General features: G+C 44.6%; 1 protein-coding gene across 5 annotated transcripts in view; it reads right to left on the reverse strand.

The window, feature by feature from the left end:
- Nucleotides 1-20,950, reverse strand: part of SNX10 (sorting nexin 10) — a 74,261-nt gene that overhangs the window by 43,449 nt on the left and 9,862 nt on the right. Inside the window, exon 2 of one of the 5 annotated variants that reach the window (XM_053218295.1) lies at nt 15,642-15,709. The exons of the other annotated variants lie outside the window; for them this stretch is intronic. The gene's annotated coding sequence lies outside the window, so the exon portion shown is untranslated. The remainder of the gene's footprint in view (nt 1-15,641; nt 15,710-20,950) is intronic. 5 annotated transcript variants of the gene reach the window in all.

Below are 20,950 nucleotides of genomic sequence, written 5' to 3' on the forward strand. Positions count from 1 at the left end.
GTAATTTACAATTTTGTCAGTTATGCTGTGGTAAAGTGGGAAAAATAATAAAAATAAACTATATATGTTGTATTACATTACACATATAAATAGAATAATAAAAAGACCACTGACAACTTATAGAGATAACTGATAGCTGATAATTCAAAACCAGGCAAAGGATCCTCAACAGACATTCCTCCAAGGAAAACAGAGAAATGGCCAAAAGCATATGAAAAGATGCTCAGTATCATTAGCCATCAGGGGGAGAGCACATCAAAACCACAATGAGATATCACTGCACTCCACTAGGCTGGCTAGAATCACAAAGTCCAATTATAACAAATTTGGCTAAGGATATAGAGAAACTGGAACCCTCATACACTGCTGGTAGATTTGTAAAGTAGTACAGCCACCTCAGAAAACAATCTGGCAATTTTTCAAACCACCAAACACAGGCTCATCATTTGACCCAGCAAGTCTCCGAGGTGGATACCCAAAAGAAATGAAAATGTATGTCCACAGAGAAACTACTATATAAATATCAACATTATTCATAATAGCCAAAAGGTGGAAATAACCCAAACGTCCAGCAATGGACAAATGGATAAACAAAATGTGGTATGTCCATCCAATGGAATGTTATTTGACAATAAAAAGGAATGAAGTATTGATACACCTGCAACTTGGATGAAGCTTGAAAACATCAGGTTAGAAAAGGTCCACAAGAGTCCACCTGTTATACAATTTCATTCATATGAAAGTGCCAAATAGGGAACTAAGGACAGAAAATAGATTACTGGTTGCTTAGGGCTCAGGTGGGGGGTGTGGAGAGTGAAAGGGTGGAGTGTAGGGGTTCAGGGAAGTGACAGCTAAAGAGCAATGAAACGAGGTGATAAAAACATCCTAAAATAGTTGTAAATATCTGTAAATAAACTGAAACCAGTGAATAGTACACTCAGCTGGGTAAATTGTATAGTATGTGGATATTTCAAGAAAGCTATTTTTTAAGTGTTACCTGAAACTCTGAGTTTGACCCATTTTATTCATAGCCCCGGTGTCCCTCATCCTACAAAACACCATGTGTGCCAAACTGAAAGCCCTGTGGGCATCATGTACCCCTAGGGTTCTCTCACCCCAACTTGGCTCTGACCCCATCCTTGCTCTGCCATCCCGTCTTCCAATCCTTCCTCCCACTATGCCTCGGAACTTCATTCCTAGATCCAGCAAGTGCCCCACATTCACACCCACCTCAGCAGCACGATTCTGGCTGGGCCCTGACCACTCTTCCCTTCCCTTGTGACCCTCCCAAGTCAGCACTCCCATTTCTAAGGACCAGGAGAAAACCAAATTCCCCAGGTCACTATAATCTCCAGACAATAACCTACCAACAAGTGCCTAGAACCTAGGAATGTGGCCAACTCCCTCCTCCTCACTTCCTGGAATGACTTCCTTCTCGCCAGTTTCCTGCTTCTCCTTTCTACATTTTTAGGAACCTTCCCTGTGCTTTCCCATTTTTTCCTGATCCCTCCAAGGAGGACCTCATTCACGGTAATGACCTAAAACCTCTTGGTCTTGCCTTAGCCTATTGATTCCTGTGACCTAACCTCTTACCAACAATGTGTTTACCATGTGACCATATCACATCCTAACCAGGAACTTCTCTTTGAAATGTAAAACTAAAAGTCTCCTCTGATTACCCTTCTTTCTCACTTCCTCATTCTCATCCAATTTGCTCCTCCATTTGAATGAAAACCACAAGAACTTTGATCCTACCCTTCCTATTCTCCCTCTGGGCCTCACTTCCTCATATAGTCTCCCTCCAGTACCCCTCATTTCCTGTTCCATTGACACACTCTATATGTCAACCTCCAAACACGGATCAACTTAACCTCTGTCACCTCCATTTCACCTACCACTGAAGAAAAATGCCATCGTTTCTATGACTGCCTCCATCACTAGGTTATGAGTTCCAACTTCAGTGGGCTCCTCCAGGGTTCAGGAATCTTCCACTCATGCCAGCAGCTTCAGACCTTCACCCCTCACCTCCAGCCACCTACTTCCTCCCAGTTTGCTACCCCACCCCATCATCTGATAACTCTTATTTCCCATTTCATCAAAACAGTAAGACCATCAGGTTTACATTCTTCATCCTGGTTCTCTGCCCCCTTGAAATCTACCCACATACTCACCCACTTCCCTCAGTCTCAGAGAAAAAGGGTCACATTTCCCCCTGTCTTTGTGATCTTATTTCTCCTACCTCCTCCAAGACGTCGGTTCAAGTACCCCTCAGCCTTACTAACTCCAACTGCTTCCTTCTCCAACAAACGAGCTCAAGTTCCTCTTATCCCAGTGTAGATGGGCAACACTGGCTAATTCATTCAACCTATTAAGGACCAGGCACTGCTGCAGATGTCAGAGATAGGACAACGAGCAAGACACCAGGTCCCTCATTTCGCTTACATCATAGTGGGAAGGGACGGGAAGACGACATGTAAACAAATAGACAAGGTAATGAACAAGCTTAATGAAGAAAACAACAGGATGATGTAATCGAGCGTGATGCCGGGTACTTGGTGGGGACTACTTCACATTCGGGTGATTCGGAAAGGCTTCTCTGAGGAAGTGACGTCTGAACTGAAACCTGAAAGCCCAAGAGGGAGCCAGTGACAAGGCGGTCTTGGGAAACAGCACTCCATGGTGAGGCTCCCATGGGGGAATGGGCCTTCTTCTCCCCAGTTCTGCACTGATACCTCCCGGGCTGGCCTTGAAGTACACAAGGGACAGTATGTTCCTGGTGGGGACATGAAAAGGTTCCCTGGTGAGGCACCACACACGGCTTCTCAGCAGAAGCCACGTACTCACCGTCACCCTCCACTTTAATCAGGGCAGTTCCCAAACGGGCCACTGGCAGCCCTCTTTCCTTCCACTCTCTACTCATTCTGTTTTGGCTAACACTCCCTTATCACATGCGAAGGAGTCCAGAACCAGAACTGCCTTTGAGGACAGCCTGGCCACCTCCTAGTGGACATCTCCATCCAGACATCTGTAGGCACCTCTAACTTACTGTGTCTAATCCAAGCTGGCTGTCACATGTCACCTTTTCCCTGCACTTCTGTGGCCTAGCCTATTCTACCACCTCCTATGTTGCCCATTTTAATAATGAATCACATCAACATCCACACAGTGACTCAAATGGGAGTCCCAGAAACTGTCCTTGACTCCTTCCTTTCCCTTACTTTCCAAATCCAACTGGTAAGCAAGCCCTCTCTCTCTGAATACCTCCTATGTCCATTCCCTTCTCCTGGCCTCCAGGGTCAATGGACTAGCTCAGGATCTTGTCATTTCTCTACTGAACCCTAGCTGAAATACTGGAGATTCCCAGGGCCCAACACCCTTAGCAGATGCTCAGTAAATGATTTTTGAATAAACAAAAGAGAGGGAGCATGCATGAGTGAACAGAATGATTGAGTGATCAAATCAATGAATAAATAAAAGAATAAATGCATGCCATGTACAAAGAAAGCTAAGAAATATAAAGTCTAAAGGAGGAGTTAAATAATGTCAAAGGAGTCAAAGGAGTTAAATAATGATCTACGGTGGCAGGGTTTAGATTCATACATAGCAGGGTTTCGATTCAAACTGAGGTCTGCAGGCCCCAAACCTGCATGGCTAATGGTCACAGGCTTACACGACAGGCTGGACCTCAAAAGGTAATAGTAATAGCCAACATACAGAGAGTGCTTCTGATAGAGTCACCATTCTAAGAACTTCGCATACACCCTCACAAAAACCCTGTGAGGCAGGTACGGATGTGATCCCCATATTAACAGTTAAGGAAACAGAGTCACCAAGAAGTTAACAATTTGTCAAAGGTCATAAAGCTACTGAGTGACAGAATTGGGATTTGAACCCAGACAGTCTGGCTCCAATGTCTGCGTTGGTCGTCCCTTTAACCTTCTGGCATACTGCCTTCATGATGGAGGGAAGATGGCAGAGGGAGGTTCCAGGTGGAGGGAACGTACGATTACACGCAGCAAGGCAAGAAGGTGGGAGTCAAATCTGGCAACAGGAAGGGCGGGTTGCTGTGGCTGGGATCAAGGGGGAGTAGAAAGTAAGGCCCCAGAGAAAAGACGGTGTCAGACACAAAGCTTCCTGTTACCTGGTCCAGGGCCAATGGCCAGTCTTGTTTGATACATAAAGTGCCTCCATACTTTCACAAGGTAGTGAACTGTCAGAGGAACATGTTCACTCTGTTTTCTTAACCACAGTATTTAGTTCTCCTGAATATCAAGGTGTAAGAGCTAAAAGGCAAAGGAAGAGCTAAGTTGTTCAAGGTCCTACGGTTAACTAGATGGTACAACCGGCCCCAAGGTCCATGGAAATAATCATCGGCACCCTAACCTGCAAGCATTTATTTTTGACACAGTATTAGTTTGAAAAGATCACACATATTTTTAAAAATCTCTAATTTTGTTTCATAGTACTTCAAACGTGAGCCAATAAATTGCCATCTTCACACCTCACTACTGTGAAGTTATATACAAGTCAGTCAAATATAAATTTATATTAGAGGGGTGCCTGGGTAGCTCAGTCAGTTAAGCATCCAGCTTCGGCTCAGGTCATGATCTCACGGTTCATGAGTTCGAGCCCTGCAACAGGCTCTGTGCTGACAGCTCAGAGCCTGGAGCTTGGCTCAGATTCTGTGTTTTCCTCTCTGCCCCTCCCTCGTTCGTACTCTGTCTCTCTCTCTTTCTCGCTCTCTCTCTCAAAAATTAAAAAAAAAAAAAAAATTTTTTAATTTTTTAACAACAACAAAAAAAAAGACTCTCTCTTTCCTGGGGCGCCTGGGTGGCTCAGTTGGTTAAGTGTCCGACTTCGGCTCAGGTCATGATCTCGAAGTTCGTAAGTTCAAGCTTCACATTGGGCTCTGTGCTGGCAGCTTGGAGCCTGGAGCCTGCTTCGGATTCTGTATCTCCCTCTTTCTCTGCCCCTCCCCTGCTCGTACTCTGTCTCTCTCTCAAAAATAAATAACACATTTAAAAAAACTTAAAAGTAAAAGAGTCTCTCTCTCCTGGGGCGACAAGGTAGCTCAGTCGGTTAAGGGTCCAACTTTGGCTCAGGTCATGATCTCCCTGTTAGTGAGTTTGAACCCCACATCAGGCCATCTGCTGTCAGCACAGAATCTGCTTTGGATCCGGTCTCCCTCTCTCTGTGTCCTTCCCCTACTCATGCTTGCTCTCTCTCAAAAATAAACATTAAGAAATATATAAGATTCTCTCCCTCTTTCTTTGCTCCTCCTCCCTGCTCACGTGTGCACGCACGCACTCTCTAAAATAAAAATAAATAAAATATAAATTTATAGTAGGAAAACTTTAGTAGAAAAAACATTAAAAGGCAGACCTTAAAGCTAACCTTTCACCCTAAAACTGCTTTGGGAAAGAAAAGGGAAGCAGCCTTGCAAGCCATCTAAGCAAGCCCTTAGGTCCCTATGGACCTACAGATTCCTAATCTCGTCAGTCACTGGAAATGGTCACCTTGGAATCTGTAAGTGCTACTCTGGTTCCCTCCTTCATGAGGATCCAGGAGATCAAACAATGACCACAGCTTCAAGGCCTCCCAACTCGTGGGAGACCAACATGGTCATCCCTCATGGTCAAGGGGAGAGACATAAATACTAAGTGAAAGAACCCAAAGAAACGTTCTCTGACCTCTGAAAGTAAATATTCTGGAGGGCTCGTCTGGCTCCAAGGGAAAGGGGCAGGACCAGATCACTCAGTGCCCTCTGCCTTGGGAATACCAAGCAGGGAGGGAATGGGAGATAAAGCAGAGGCAGGGTGACGTGAGCAATGCGTCTGACAGAAATAACCCCTGCCCCAAGCCCGTCAGAGCCCAACGTTAAAACCTGCTAAATAAACTACAAGTGCACCCTCTTTCTCTGCCCCTAACCCACTCGCATTTTGTCTCTGTCTCTCTCAAAAATAAACATTAAAGAAAAAATTTTAACTACAAGTATAAAATTAAAGTCACTTGTTGAGCCCCTTAACGTAAGTTGCTGCTGAACATAGAGAAGTAGAGGGCCAGGAAGTCACTAGGGTGCCCAGCAATCAGCTGGCCTCGCTCACTCCTTTTACGTGATTCACTTCCTGCCCCAGCATAACCTTGACAGCAAGCTGTCAATGCTGGATCCGTGACCTCGAGGGTGTGTTGTACATCCGGAAAGGAGCCTTGGCCCAGGGAGTCTGGCTAGGCAAGGGCTCACAAAACTGACCAAAGCAGAACTATTGATTTTCAAAAAACTGACCAAATCAAACAAAGCCAAAGGGAGTGTTTTCCAAACAACACTGATCTTGTGGTCTTGTGAAGTCCAAAGATTAACAAAATACTAAGAAGGCAAACAAATGCAGGTGGCTGGGGAGTGGGAAAGAAAACTCAGACTGGCTTTGTTCTAGGAGCAGACTTGACAGATTCAGGTTCTTTGTGAATATATCTGGATTGAAGCAAAAGCCCAGATTTAACACTGGTTAAATCGTTACCTTCACAAATTTGAAAAGCGTAAGCTAGCTGGGAGAATCATCATGCCCATTAACTAGCCCTGTCACGTGGTTCTGGGCTGGGCACTGCTCTGCATGCTTCAGGGGCACATAAGACAGGACTCCATGCAACTCAGGCCAGGATTTACACCTTGACCCTGACCAGAATACAGGGTTACTGACTTCAAAGTCTAGAGCTCACACACCCTCCAACCCAGCATCCCTACTTCTAGGAAGGGATTTCTGAGAAAAACTGGCACCAGTTGCAAAGTCCCATCTGTGAGGCTGTAGCCATGTTTATTAACTGGAGAAACGGAGACAGCGTGAATGCCGGTTAGTAAAGGACAGATTGAATAAAGTAAGGCGCATTCATGGCATACCTTGCAGTTGTTCCAAAAGAGGGGATGGGATCTGTAAGTGCTGAGATAGGGGATTATCCACGATGCACAAAGTGGGAACAACAAACTGCAGAATGATATGTAGTGTGATTCCATTGTTCAAGAGTGTACATTGTCAAAAAGAAAACCATAGGCCCAAAATGGAGTCACTTACACAAGGCCACACCACCAGCCGGGGGTGGGGGTGGAGGGGGCTTAATGACTAACCTAAATGCAGTTTAAACCTCCCCCAGAAAGTAGTCTTAACCGGTCAGTCAGGAATTTTCCGGTCAGCACTAATGAGATAATCTGTTACAGGGGCCTCTTGGTCCTACTCCTCCATTCTCCCCACAGAAAGAAGGTAAAATAATCTGCAGGTAATACCCCCACTCTTCCCAAGGGACAATGGCTTTGCCTGAAGCAATTTTTTCTTTTCTTTTGCTAACAACTTCCCTGCCCTACCCTCCTTCCTATAGAAACCTTCCATTTTGTACAGTTCCTTGGAGCATCTCTCTACCTGCTAAATGAGATGCTGACCCGTTGAATTTAATTTTTTAACAACATACATGTGTAAACACTTAAATGCCCAGTGATGCATTGAAAGATTCCACAGGATATGTGCCAAAGTGAATGCAATGGAGGTGTGGGGGGGGGAGGGGGAGGGAGGCACTTTTTTTTTTTTTTTTTTTTAGTTTATACACTCCTGGATTGTTAAGAACTCTCATTGTTAAAAATAAGATTTTATGATTTGAAAGTATTTATGTAAATATATATAAATATATAAAATAAACCGGAGCCCCTGGGCATCTCTATTCCTCTTTTGCTGAATCAGAAGATCCCAATTACTAGGAAAGGAAACACGGCCTGGAGAAGTGAACACACCACTTTCTCCAGAAGTGTGTAAGATATTTCTCCCTCCTTTAGCTGACACATCAGACCAGATTTGTATTCAGTTCCGATCCATCAGAAATGATGAGGGAGCCTGAGGCAGGCTGAGGGGCAAAGCGCAAGCTAGGACCCCCACCCCCACCCCGCCCCCCGCCCCCCGCCCAGGTGGGACATGTATGATATTCCTTGGACCCTCCAGCCTACCCCAAACCTGGAAAGGACAACAAAACAAATGGTTAAACTGGTAAGAGTCTCCACCAGTTTGCCAGAAAAAGGCAATCCCATCATAGCCTAAAGTCCAGGAACTCCCTACTGTCTTAATGTTCATGCTTTACTGGAGGGAAAAACAACCTTAGCTTGACAATAAATAGCTAGGCTTCCAGTAAGTCTTTTGCATGTAGAAGTCTCTTTGGGAAACTCCCTCTCAGACTTTATCTCCCCCAACTCCATTAAACAGTCACCACCCCCCCCACACACACACACACACACATAACCCCAGTGCAACTCTTCCTGCCAACGGGTCCTGTCCCCATGCTTTACTAAAATCACCTTTCTGCACCAACAACGTCTTCAAGAATTCTTTCTTGGCAGTCGGCTTCGGACCCCACGAACCCCCCATCACCCCAAAACTTCATCAAAAAATAATTATTATTTTTTTAATTAAGAGAGAGAAAGAGAGTGGGCAGGAAAGGGGCAGAAAGAAAGGGAGAGAGAGAATCTTAAGCAGACTCCATGCTGACTGAGCCCCGACATGGGATTCGATCCCACGACCCTGGGATCATGACCTGAGCCAAAATCAAGAGTCGTACAACTCAACTGACTGAGCCACCCAGGGGCCCCAACAGTTAATTTTTGAAGCAAGATTCGCATTAGCAGAAACACAAAACAGGAACTGTAGAGCAAATCCACATGGTTTGAAAGCCAGCCCGGCCCGGCCCGAACAGGCTCCATATAAGTCTGTGGCCAGTATCAGGCACTGAAAGCCAACAGCTTAACTGGCCAAAGTCTCAGGGGTATGTCTTTCCAACTCCACCCACCTGGTCTACACCCATTTCTGAATATATCATTTATCTCTAATTCATCCTTCCCTTGCTTCCAAATGGATGGGAAACAGTTCCCAAATAGTTAAGGCAGTAAAGCTATTAACATAGGAATTGTGATACAGATATGGTAAGAATGAGGAAAAAGTAAAAAGGTCATTTTAAGTATAAACTCCTAATATTTATTTAATTTTGGGTTGAAGCATATTTAATTTTGGGTTGATATACACTAGGGCTCCTTAAGATCTGTACTGTAAAACCAAGGAATATAACAATCAGGAAAATAATCCAGAAGGACAGCACTACATTCTCCACTTCTACTGACTCAGTAAATAAATCTGAATTTAACAAACTTCCCCATGCTCTTCACAGGACACGGGCCTTTTTCTAAGCCTTTGTCTTAATTCTCATATAAATCTAATCGATCTTCTGGCACCTACCTAGCTTGCTGACACAGCAGCTTAACAATCCTCGATAACCAGCTCAAAAGGCAGCATGGAAGTGTTTAGTGCTAATACTTGGACCCATTCACACCTGGATTCAAATCCCAACCATTCCACTCATGGCTGTGTGACCTTGGCTGAGTGACTTAACTTCTCTGGTCCTCCATTTTCTTATAGGGGCAAAGAAAGGATTCTTAATAGTGCCGGTTTCGTAGGATGAGAATTAAATCACATAATGACTTACTGCGTTTACCAAGTATGCAATAACAGTTAAGTGTGACCAATGGCTGAATTCTTGGCACCCTTTTCTTCAAAATCTAAGAACAATGGAAGATGCAAAAAATTGTATGTTTTCAATAAAAAGCTCAAATGGATGGCTGCATATGCATGTAAATGTCCTGGAGCAGAGAGAGAAAAGCAAAACTTGCCATTCACAAAGGATGCACAAGACCACTGCATCTTTAGCTATAAAAAATATCCATGTAAAACTATAAACACTGCAGCAAAAATCAACGGCCAAACAGAATATGGTACTGGTACAGAAAACACGCATTAGCCTAGCTATTCGTGATTGACTGTCACGAGAAATAGAAATGGAGATGTGATCTAACACTACTGTGTCTTAAAATCCTAGTCTATTACAAATGCTTCCCAGGCAGCCCCATTATGAATGTGATTTCACACGAACAGCTCTGTATGAGCCGAATTTCCCACATCTTAGGTGCCAAGGGCAGTTGGCCTGGTTGAAGACCAGCAATAAATCTCCCTTTAGGCTTCCATTTTCCAAGTTAAGTATCCTCAGGTATTCAGTGGCTCTTGATAACCAGGATTAAAAAAAGATGTAAACAGGTACCTTTTCAGAGTCTCCAAATGAGCAGAAAACACAGACAGTAATAAAAATAGCTACCATTTCTGAGCGTCAACTATGTGCTGGCTGGCATTGTGCTGAGTATATTATGTGCACTGCCCTGTTTAATTCCTAAAATCACCCATTTTATAGATGAAGAGGTCAAGGCTTAGAGAGGTGAAGCAGCTTGCTCAAGGTCACCAACTTGTCCAGGGGCAACACTGGAATTCAAACCTACCTGCCTAGTTAATCACTACTCACTTTTCAGATCTCGGTTCCACTCGCACCAACTCCCTCCAGCAAAGTCAAATCCCCTACTTCCCTTGCACCATTGTCTTCCTCTGAAATTCTGATCACAGTGATATTTTTACCCTTATTTGTGTCAATACTGAATTAATGTCTGTCTCCCCACCAAACTGTAAGCTCAGGGATAGCACAGCTCCTCGCTGTGCTTGTTGACTTAGGGTCCCTGACCTCCTACCCCAGTACCATGCACATAATGGGTTTTCTACAGACATTTACACTGATTGTGCAAAAAAGTGGGGAAAAACAGTATTTAGAAATCAGCCAGCCGCTTGGGCACTGCACCAAGCACAGGCAGTTCAGTGTTTGTCCGTGTGTGGGCACCACAATGCCACCTGCCCATTCTGAGGGACAAGATAACTGGAAGAACTGGAATAAGCAGAACTGGAGGATCTCAAGCACAAAACCTCCCAGGGGTGAGACATGGTTTTATCTTCCCATCTGAAAGAGGGCAGTACAAGAGATGGACTCTTCATCGACCCAATTAAGATATTATTAATAATAAATCAGGGTGGCTCAGTCGGTTAAGCATCCGACTTCAGCTCAGGTTGTGACCTCACGGTTCACGGGTTCAAACCCCATGTCGGGCTCTGTGCTGACAGCTCGGAGCCTGGAGCCTGCTTCGGTTTCTGTGTCTCCCTCTCTCTGTCCCACCCCTGCTTGCTCTCTCTCGCTCTCTCTCTCTCTCAAAAATAAAAACATTTAAAATAATAATAATAATAAATCATGCTTCTGATTCATTGTGGTCAACTCTTTCCACTGCATATGGCTTAATTCTGTTTTGACACTTCTTTAATTAAATTCTTAAAGATTTTGCTTTTAAGTAATCTCTGTACTCAATGTGGGGCTCAAACTCACAACCTTGAGATCAAGAGTCTCATGCTCCAGCCAGGTGTCCCCTCTGTTTTCTTGCCCCCCCCATTCTAATCTGCATTCTATTCCCTTCCTTGAATATCTTTTTTCTCAAATACTTGAAGCAGAATCACATCCCATTCACAGGCTAGTTTCTTAACACTCAGCTACGAAACCAAAAGCAACTGGAAATAAAGGAAACTATATACAAAACAAAAAGCAGTTATTGAATCTCAGCATTTCTTTGTAAGGCACTGTCACAAGGAAAATCCCAATGGTTTGAGAGTAAAATTTTTTTGTCTTTTTTTAAGTAGGCTCCACGCCCAACATGGGGCTCAAACTCACGACCCCAAGATCAAGAGTCGCGTGCTTTACCGACTGAGCCAGCCAGGCACCCTTGAGCAAAATCTTTTAAGCAAATCATATAGCACCATCCCATATTATACTCCATTCATAATATTAAAATGTTAAATGGTAGAAGCATTAAGTCCTTCACGAGACTCGAAAACACATCCAGAGCAAGCTATTTTAGTCCAATAAGATAAAAAAGGAGTAACTTTTTTAAAGAGAAAATTACATTTGCTACCTGTCAAAAAATCAGGTTTTTTAAGGGCTCAGGATCTGATTATCAGTCTGATGATAGTTCTAACTTTGTAATATTTTTTAGTTTTATATCACAGGTGAACGCTGAGCTTTAAGAGTATGGAAGAGGTGGAGACAATCCGGAGAGGGGGTTTTGTTACATAAATGCTCAGGAAAAAGGGGGAAAAGGTTAACTTAGTCCCACTGGTTTAGCAGAGCCCCAAATTCATGAAAGGTCTACATGATCTAACCCTTTTTTAACATGCAATCTTACCCTGTGATCCAGCAACTACATTACTAGGTATTTACCCAAAGGATACAAAAATACACCCTGATGCTTATAGCAGCATTATCAACAATAGCCAAACTACAGAGAGAGCTCAAATGTCCATTGACTGATGAATGGATACAGAAGATGTGGTACATACATACTACGGAATATTACTCATCCATCAAAAGGAATGAAATCTTGCCATTTGCAATGACGTGGATGAAGCTAGAATGTATTATGCTAAGCGAAATAAGTCAATCAGAGAAAGACAAACGTCATACGATTTCATTCATATGTGGAATTTAAGAAACAACAGATGAACACGTGGGTCAGGAAAAAAAAGAGCGAGAGAAACAAATCACAAAAGATTCTTAATGATAGAGAACAAACTGAGGGTTGATGGAGGGAGGGAGGTGAGAGATGGGCTAGATGGCTGATGGGCATTAAGGAGGGCACTTGTTGGGATAAGCACTGAGTGTTGTTCGTAAGGGATGAATCACCGAAGTCTACTCCTGAAGCCAATATTGCACTGTATGCTGACTAAAATGTAAATAAATGTAAAAGAAAAAAACACGCAATCTTTACAGGTATAGAATTCCCCCGAATATTCTTTTCAGAGAGTCACAGGTACAGCAGGTTCTCCGGGCCTGGCAGAACAACCAACCGTGAAGAGCCCAGTTATGCAATGTCTTAGTCAAGGAAAAGTGCTGCCTGTGAGGGAAACAATAACCCTGAGGAGACAAAACACCAGTGTACAAGTTCTAACACCATCCAGTATCTACTAGAAGGACCAATTCTAGAGAGCTGCTGTGTGATATGTACTTATCGTTAACAATACTGCGTGTCAGTGGCACCTGGGTGGCTCAGTTGGTTGAGTGGCCGACTTCAGCTGGGGTCATGATCTCACGGTCCGTGAGTTCGAGTCCCACGTTGGGCTCTGTGCTGGCAGCTCAGAGCCTGGAGCCTGCTTTGGATTCTGTGTCTCCCTCTCTCTCTCTGCCCCTCCCCTGCTTGTGCTCTCTCTCTGTCTCTCAAAAATAAATAAATGTTAAAAAAAATTTTTTTTAAAACAATACTGTGTAGCATACTTAAAAATCTGTTAAGAGGGTAGATCTCATATTAAATGTTCTTACTACAATAAAAAAAAATGATCAGGTATCTGCTAAGTGGTTTTCTAGTTAGCCACACATGAAGGCTGAGAGAGAGAGAAACTGCAGGGTCCCCAAAATGCCCCATGCATGGAAGTTCTTCGCGCCTCTTCTGTGCATGTGCGCGCGCACACACACACACAACTAGCTTCTTCCTCCTTTTGCCAGTTAACTTCTACATCTTGATTCCTATGGGTGCTTCACGTATCTTTTTAATATAAATACTAGGCCCCTTCCCAAGATGCAGCACGGTGTATAAAAGAAGAAACAGAGGGGCGCCTGGGTGGCTCAGTTGGTTAAGTGTCTGCCTTCCGCTCAGGTCATGATCTCACGGTTCGTGGGTTTGAGCCCCGCGTTGGGCTCTGTGCTGACAGCTCGGAGCCTGGAGCCTGCTTCGGATTCTGTGTCTTCCTCCCTCTCTGCCCCTCCCCTGCTCGCTCGTGTGTGTGTGTGTGTGTGTGTGTGTGTGTGTGTGTGTGTGTGTTTGTGTGCGCGTGCACTCGCTCACTCTCTCTCTCTGTCAAAAATAAATAAACATTAAAAAAAATTAAAAAAAAAAAAAAAGAGGTTCTGTTCCCAAGTGTGCTACTACCTGGGAGTAGACTCAGTCCAAGCCAGTTTCCTCAGCAGAGGAAGGGATGAAAAACAACAATCCTGATCTCAAGGGCCCAGCACAAGCCCTAACATGACAGTTTTAAGAACTATGTGTAGCCTCTGCTCTGAATGAAGTAACCCACAGCCAGACTCACGCACGACCATTGGCATCTGGAGCTTCCTCAGAATCTAATTTTAAGCAACTCAAACTTCTTTATCACAACAGTCTTAAATCTCCAGTGACCCCTCCTGGCAACTATCATGAAGTCAACAGTGACCAAAGCTTCTGTCATTTGCTGCAGAAGCCAAGATCCTCTTTCCTTTCCTGTACACAGGACTGGGAAGCAGCCCTGCGTCCAGGGGGCACACCTGTGCACTCACCTACCAGGCAGTGAGAAGGCGGTGAAGTTGGCAAGGCCAGGCGCCCACAAACACTGCCCAGATGCCAGCTGAAAGCCCCGGCAGAGGAAAGAGAACCTCCACGGCATGATTAAGGGAAAGGAAGAGCAAAGCACTCTCAGACGTTTCCCAACCCATCACACTATCACCCAGAAACCCAGGAGACCTTGAGCCCAAACTGCCGAGTTACTAGAAGGCCTCCACCTTGGTAAACTGAAGGCTGCCATTTACAATCACAGCTTGGCCAGGGTGCCTGGGGGGCTCAGTCGGTTGAGTAACTAACTTCAGCTCAGGTTATGATCTCATGGTTCGTAGGTTCAAGCCCCATGTCGGGCTCTGTCCTGAACGCTTGCTTGGAGCCTGGAACCTGCTTCAGATTCTGTGCCTCCTTCTCTCTCTGCTCCTCCCCCGCTTGTGCTCTGTCTCACTCCGTCTCTCAAAAATAAACAAATGTAAAAAAATAAAAAATGAAAAAAAAACAAACAAAAAACCAATCACAGCTTGGCCCCATCACGGACATTACCATGTACCCATAAGCTGTGAATACATATGTTTTTGTCTCTTGTTTGTGATCTGTCCCCACAAGAGTAGGGCAGGCATCGCATCTGTTCTATCACTAATGTATACCTGCTGCTTGGCACAGTATAAGCCACGATGTCGGTACTCGATGACTATAGAACGGATGAGTGAATGAACAAATGGATGAATGATATCCTAGTCACAACAGTCCTCTGAGGTGGGGCAAGTATTACGGTCTCTGTTTCTCAGATAAGAAGAGACACCTAATGGAGGTGATGACTTATCCAAGGACAGGCAGGCCTGGGCATTTCCTCACATGATCATAATAAATCCACTCATTAGCCCCTACCTGTCCCTTTGCACAAGTTCACTCACTTATCAGATAATGTAGTAGAGAAGAGGCCTTGGAAAACTGACACTCCAGCTTGTAAATTCTTAGGAGACAAAAGCAGGAGTGAGAGGAGGGGCAGAAGGATGAGATAAGCCAAGAGCACAGAGTTGGGGGGGTGAGGGGGGATGGGGAGGAAGGCCAGGTGGGAATTCCGTATTTCAGGGACAGCTCCCTGAGAGGCCCTGGGCATCCCCGAGTCAGCAAGAGGAATCTGAGCAGCTATGAGGAAAGAGGGATTTCCAAAAGGCAGAGGTTGAACACACAGGACACAAGGACTAGGCAGTCGGGTCTGGAAAATCCAGATTCCCATTTCTGCTTACAATGCTGCACCTCAGGATCATTCTCTCCAAGAACTCTGAAGGTTCTGGTGGCTCATCTGTGCAAGAACCAGCCCTACATGTTGAGAAGACACAGACCCCAAATGGCCAGAAGAGAGCTGGCTTCTCAAAGGCAACAGGGATAGGCCCACACTCACCACCGGGCCCAGCCATCAGCCTGTGGGGACTTGCTAAAGCCACACAGCTCAGGTCTCTGCTCCTTTGTCTGTGGGGACACAGAAGAGGCTGAAAACTGGCTTTGAAGAAGCAGGTGACTCTGAGCATCTACACACATGACAGCCAGCTACAGATCCCACAGTGTTCTCTAGAGACACGGAATCCTGGCGATCCAGTACTGACAAGACACCAGGTGGTAGCCCCGAATCCAAATCCTGCAGGGTGGCCCTGGTAGCAGAGAGGAGAATGAAGAGTGACCATCTTGGTTAGAGGTCAGGCTGCTCAGAGTGAAGGGATGGAGTAGAGGTGAGTGGGAAGAAGACTCTGGAGTCAGGGCTCAAAACCACACCTGCCTCCCCTCTTAGAGAAACCTGATCAGCACCCTCGCTGAACTCATTGTCATCCTACCTGCTGAAACGTCTAGGGCACTAAGTGGATGTCCTTCCATCCAACTTCCAAGGCCACCATCATCTGGCTCCACGGTCAGAAACAGTCTTAGTTTCTGCTCCTTCTTCCCACCGGCGATCCCACCATTCAACTGAGAGCCTTCCTCTCTCCAGCAGTGGGCTCGGTGTCCCCAGATGCTCCATCACGTCTCTCTGCCTATCTCTGCCCTACCCATCCGTTAGGGCAAAATATCAAAAGCGTACACCTCCACAGCCCTTAGAATGGCCAGAAACTACTCCGAGCACTCGACACACGTTAACTTATTGACTTTGCACAACAGCCTTTCGAAGAGGCATTATTAAGTATCCCCACTTTACAGATGAGAAAACTGAGGCACAGAGAGATTGACTTTCTCCAGGCCCCATAAATAAGAAGAGGCAGAGCCAATATTCAAACCCACAATCCGCACCAGAGTCCCTCCTCCCAATCAGCAAGCCACACTGCCTCTCACGGCACAACTCACCTGCACCTCTTCCCCGAGCCTTCCCTGGCTCCTTCGTGGACAGCTCCTTGCAAATCTTCATGCCACTTTCCATGTTTGCTTGGCATGGTAATTGACTAGATTCTTGTCTTCTCTTCCCTCCTAAACTCGAAAGCCCGTGAGAGCAAAGCTTCGGGGCTATTTCTACATCATCTTTGCACGCATTTCCTATAGTTGCTATAACAAACTGCCATCAATTTCGTGGCTTAAAACAACACAAACTTATTATTGTACAGCTCTATAGATCGGAAATCCAACACTGATCTCTCTTGGCTAAAATCAAGGCATCTACAGGGCTGGAGGCTTTAAGGGAGAGACTGCTCCCTTGCCTTTTCGAGCTTCTAGAGGCCGCCGGCATTCCTGGGCTCCTGTCCCTCTTCTCCATCTTCAAAGCCAGCAACATACCATCTCTCTGACCCTTCTTCTGGGGGCGCATCTCCCCCTGACCACGGCCAAGAAAGTTCTCTGCCTGTAGGGATCCATGTGATTCGACTGGGCCTACGTAGAAAACCCAGGATAATCTCATCTCCAGGGCCTTAATTTAATCACATCCACCCTTGAATACAAGAAAACATTCACAGCTTGTGGGGATGAGAACATGGACCTTTTGGGGGGCCATTATTCTACCATAAGCTTTGTATATACACTTTGAACACAGTGTTCCCCTGACTAGTGGAGAACCGAATCCCCATCAGAAATCAGCTGCACCAGCCCCTGAATGTTTGATCAGATGGTCCTTCCACCGCCTCTGTGGTGTACATTAGTCTCGTGCCCCCAAAATGGCCAACAGCTCTTTGAAGAGTGTCCTCCCTTTTCACAGCCCCAAACTGTGATAGTGGTGAACACATAAAGACGTTTAATAACCTGGGGATCAAACACAATGCTGAATCTATACGTAGGTTCAATCCCTACCTCAACGACAGTTTTATGTTCTATTTTTTTGTTTCATATTTATTCATTTTTAAAACATAACTTATTTCAAAATATAAAATACACAAAAGAGTATAGAATAAAAACTCTCCCTCTTTTCCCTACCTCTTCATCATTTTTAATATAACTTCCAGAGATATTTTACGCATATGCAAGTACATACACGATCCCCCCCCCCCCGCCGCTTCCTTTTCTGTAAATCGTAGACTCGCATATGGCCCTTCCTACACTTCACTCTGTACTTAACAATACAGACTGCTCCACAGATATTCATAGACCATTCTTGTTCTCTTTTTGTGGCTGTGTACTACTCCATTGTGCAAATGTACCCTAATTCGTGTTCACCAGCTTGCATGGATAGGCACTCTTGCTGTTAGAAACAGTGAATCCCGTGAATTTATCTGAAGGGTAAATTTCTGCACATGGAATTTCTGAGTCAAGCAAGACCATGTGAATTTTCCACTCTGACAGATACCAGCAAGACAGCCTCTATAGGAAACTAATACACATTCATCAAGCGAGTATGTGAGTTCTGTTTTCCCACAGCCTCCCTAACACGGATGGTTTTCAAAATGTTTTTCTCTTTGTGAATCCCAGACAGGTGAAATGTTGTAAATTTCAGTGCAATTTAATTAGAATTTAAAAAATTATTTGTGAGGTCAGCATTTTTATGTGATTAGGAGCCACTAAGTTATTTTCTATGAATTGTTTGCTCATATCCTTTGACCATTTTCCTATAGTATTCTTGTTCTTTTCCTTATTGATTTGTAGGAGTTCTCTATGTATTAGGAAAATTAATCCTTAATACATAACATGAAATACAAATATATTTTTCTGGTTTGTAAACTTTTTTTTTTTTTTTTTTTGCTTTATGGGGTTTTGCTATGCTAATTGTTTTTAGGTAATGAATTTTATCAGTCATTTCCTTTATGGCTTTTAAGTTTTGCCCCATACTTACAAAGCCTACTGCTAAGTGTAAAGTTATAAAAATATTCTCCTTTAAATTATTCCAGAAACCAATCATCTGTAAGCAGTGAAAAGTTACCTTCTATGTCATAAATTATATCGGGGCCATAAGTGCTATTGGCCATAATGTACACAAACAGAATTTAAGTTCTTTGGGTTTTTTGTTTGATTGGTTTTTTTTTAAGAGAGAGAGAGAGAGAGAGAGAAAGCAAGAGAGCATGAGCAGGGGAGAGGGGGAGAGGGAGAGGAGGAGGGAGGGAGGGGGAGAGAGAGAGAGAGATTGAGAGAGACAGAGAGAGAGACAGACAGACAGAGAGAGAATATCCCAAGCAGGCATTAAGCAGGCTTGATCTCATGATCCTGGGATAGTGACCTGATGAGCCAAAATCAAGTCAGATGTTCAACCAACTGAGCCACCAGGTGCCCCCAGAATTTAAGCTTTTGAAAGTTAACTTTTATTTTCTGACGTTCTGACGTTTATAAAAGCACTGTCCCATGACAGTTGGTGAGGCAGGCAACTTACGTGTCTCATTTCACACAAGAGGATACCAATACCCAGAGAGGATAAATGGCCACTGAAAGCCACACTCTGTGGTGCAGACTCAAACTGAGGCTCCTAAATGCCAGAAGCTCTTCTCTCCTCTCCCCTCGACTGCCTCTCCTAACACAAGGACAACATCCACGTGCATTGAATCTTAAAGGACATCTCCAAAGTCATTTCTAAATAATTTCAAAAGAAAGTGAAAAGTAACTTTTCTATTCAAAAACAGTTAGGTATTGAAGTGGGTCACACAGCGATCCAATTAAACAGTGACTCATCCTCAAATGCCCAAGCCAATGTTCTCACCAGTTGACAGAATTCCATGTCCTATAGTGTGCCTATATAACCTCACACATTTAATTGAAAAATAAGGGACGTAAAAGTTCCCAGATCCCATGGCTTCTGAGTGGATCCTGAAGAACAGTGCTTCTCCATTTGGGGAAGGGGAGAAGGAGGTACATCCCAATCACAGAGGGCTCTTTTCAAATCGCACAGACCCGAGACTTCCCCATCACCAACCCCTCGACAGCCCACCCCAGAAGGTCACTGCCTGCTCCCTCAAGTGTACTGGTGACAATTTTTGAAAACCACTGTTTCAGAGGACAAAGTCTATATATGCACAACCCCTGTAAAGCACAGCACTCTGGTTCTCTGACCAACCCCTTGGCTCAACTCTGCACACTCATGGTGCCTAGTTGCCCTACAGGTCAATTCTGAAACTCCCACCTCAGTCCCTTTGCGCCTCTTGTTCCCTCTAAAGCCCCTCCCACCCCAACCTCCCCACCGAACCTACCATGGAGGCTCCTTCCCATCCTGCAGCTCTTGGTTTCAATGCTACCTCCTCAGAGGAGCCTCCCCTGATCACCCACTAAAGCAAACTCCCCCCAGTAATGTTCTACCCTTTTATTTTCTCTTTAGAATTTATCACAATCTGTATTGTTTTATCTATTAATCTATTGTGTTGTTTATTATGTCCTCTCAAAGGTCCCACAAGGACAGGGACCTTGTCCAAATCATTCAGGCTTTATAACAGCACTTAGCAGAGTGCCTGGCATATAGTAAGTGCCCAATAAATATCGGGTCAATTAAATTTGACTGCATTACTCCCAACTAATTTTCTCCATGTCTGCACCACCATCAAGTTTCTAAGCGGCCTAACCACGTGGGCTGAGAGGAGGGGCATACAAACACTTCACCTGCCTCATCTCCCAGCCCTCTCCCTTCTCACTCATGGTCGTTAATCATTCACCTTGGAAGAAAAGAAAGCTTTCAGCCAGCAACAGCCTAGAGGGGACTATCCGAGCCACCCAGGTCTTCCTCTGTCGTTTTCTATCTTTCCTCCTGACCTAACTCCACTGGACTGTAAAAGAGGAGAATGGGGAATAATGTTACAGTTATGCCACTGATAATCAGAAACTGTAATCAAAATAAAAAATAGCAGACTGCTAACCATGTGTCAGATACTGAAGAGCTTGTAAGATGAATTATCTCATCTAATCCCCAAGACGGCCAAGTATCATTACTTGCATTTTACAAATAAGGAAACCACGCCCAAGGTCATGTAGCTAGTAAGTGAAGGAGCCAGGATCCAAAGCCAGGTAGCCAGCCTCCCCCTTACTCACCACACGGGACCCACTATGTCCAGCATGGCACCTGCACTATCTCCTTAGAAATAAATGCTTAAAAGACAGCAACCGATACACTGGCTCATTAATGTCTCAAATGCTTTAGGAGGTGAGCTGGGGGCAGAGTCCTGTCTGTATATGAACCTGGGAAAGCCTGCAGCCAAACATCTAGATGTGACTTTCTCCTCAGAAAGAAAGAATACTGAGAGAGGTGTGCTGCATTCACATGACAGACCTCTTTAGTGTCACTGGCAATAAAGGACCCTCTAAGCATTATGGGGGACAAGGACAAGTCAATTC

The sequence above is a fragment of the Acinonyx jubatus genome, chromosome A2, assembly GCF_027475565.1.
Source record: "Acinonyx jubatus isolate Ajub_Pintada_27869175 chromosome A2, VMU_Ajub_asm_v1.0, whole genome shotgun sequence".
Classification (NCBI taxonomy): Eukaryota; Metazoa; Chordata; class Mammalia; order Carnivora; family Felidae; genus Acinonyx; species Acinonyx jubatus.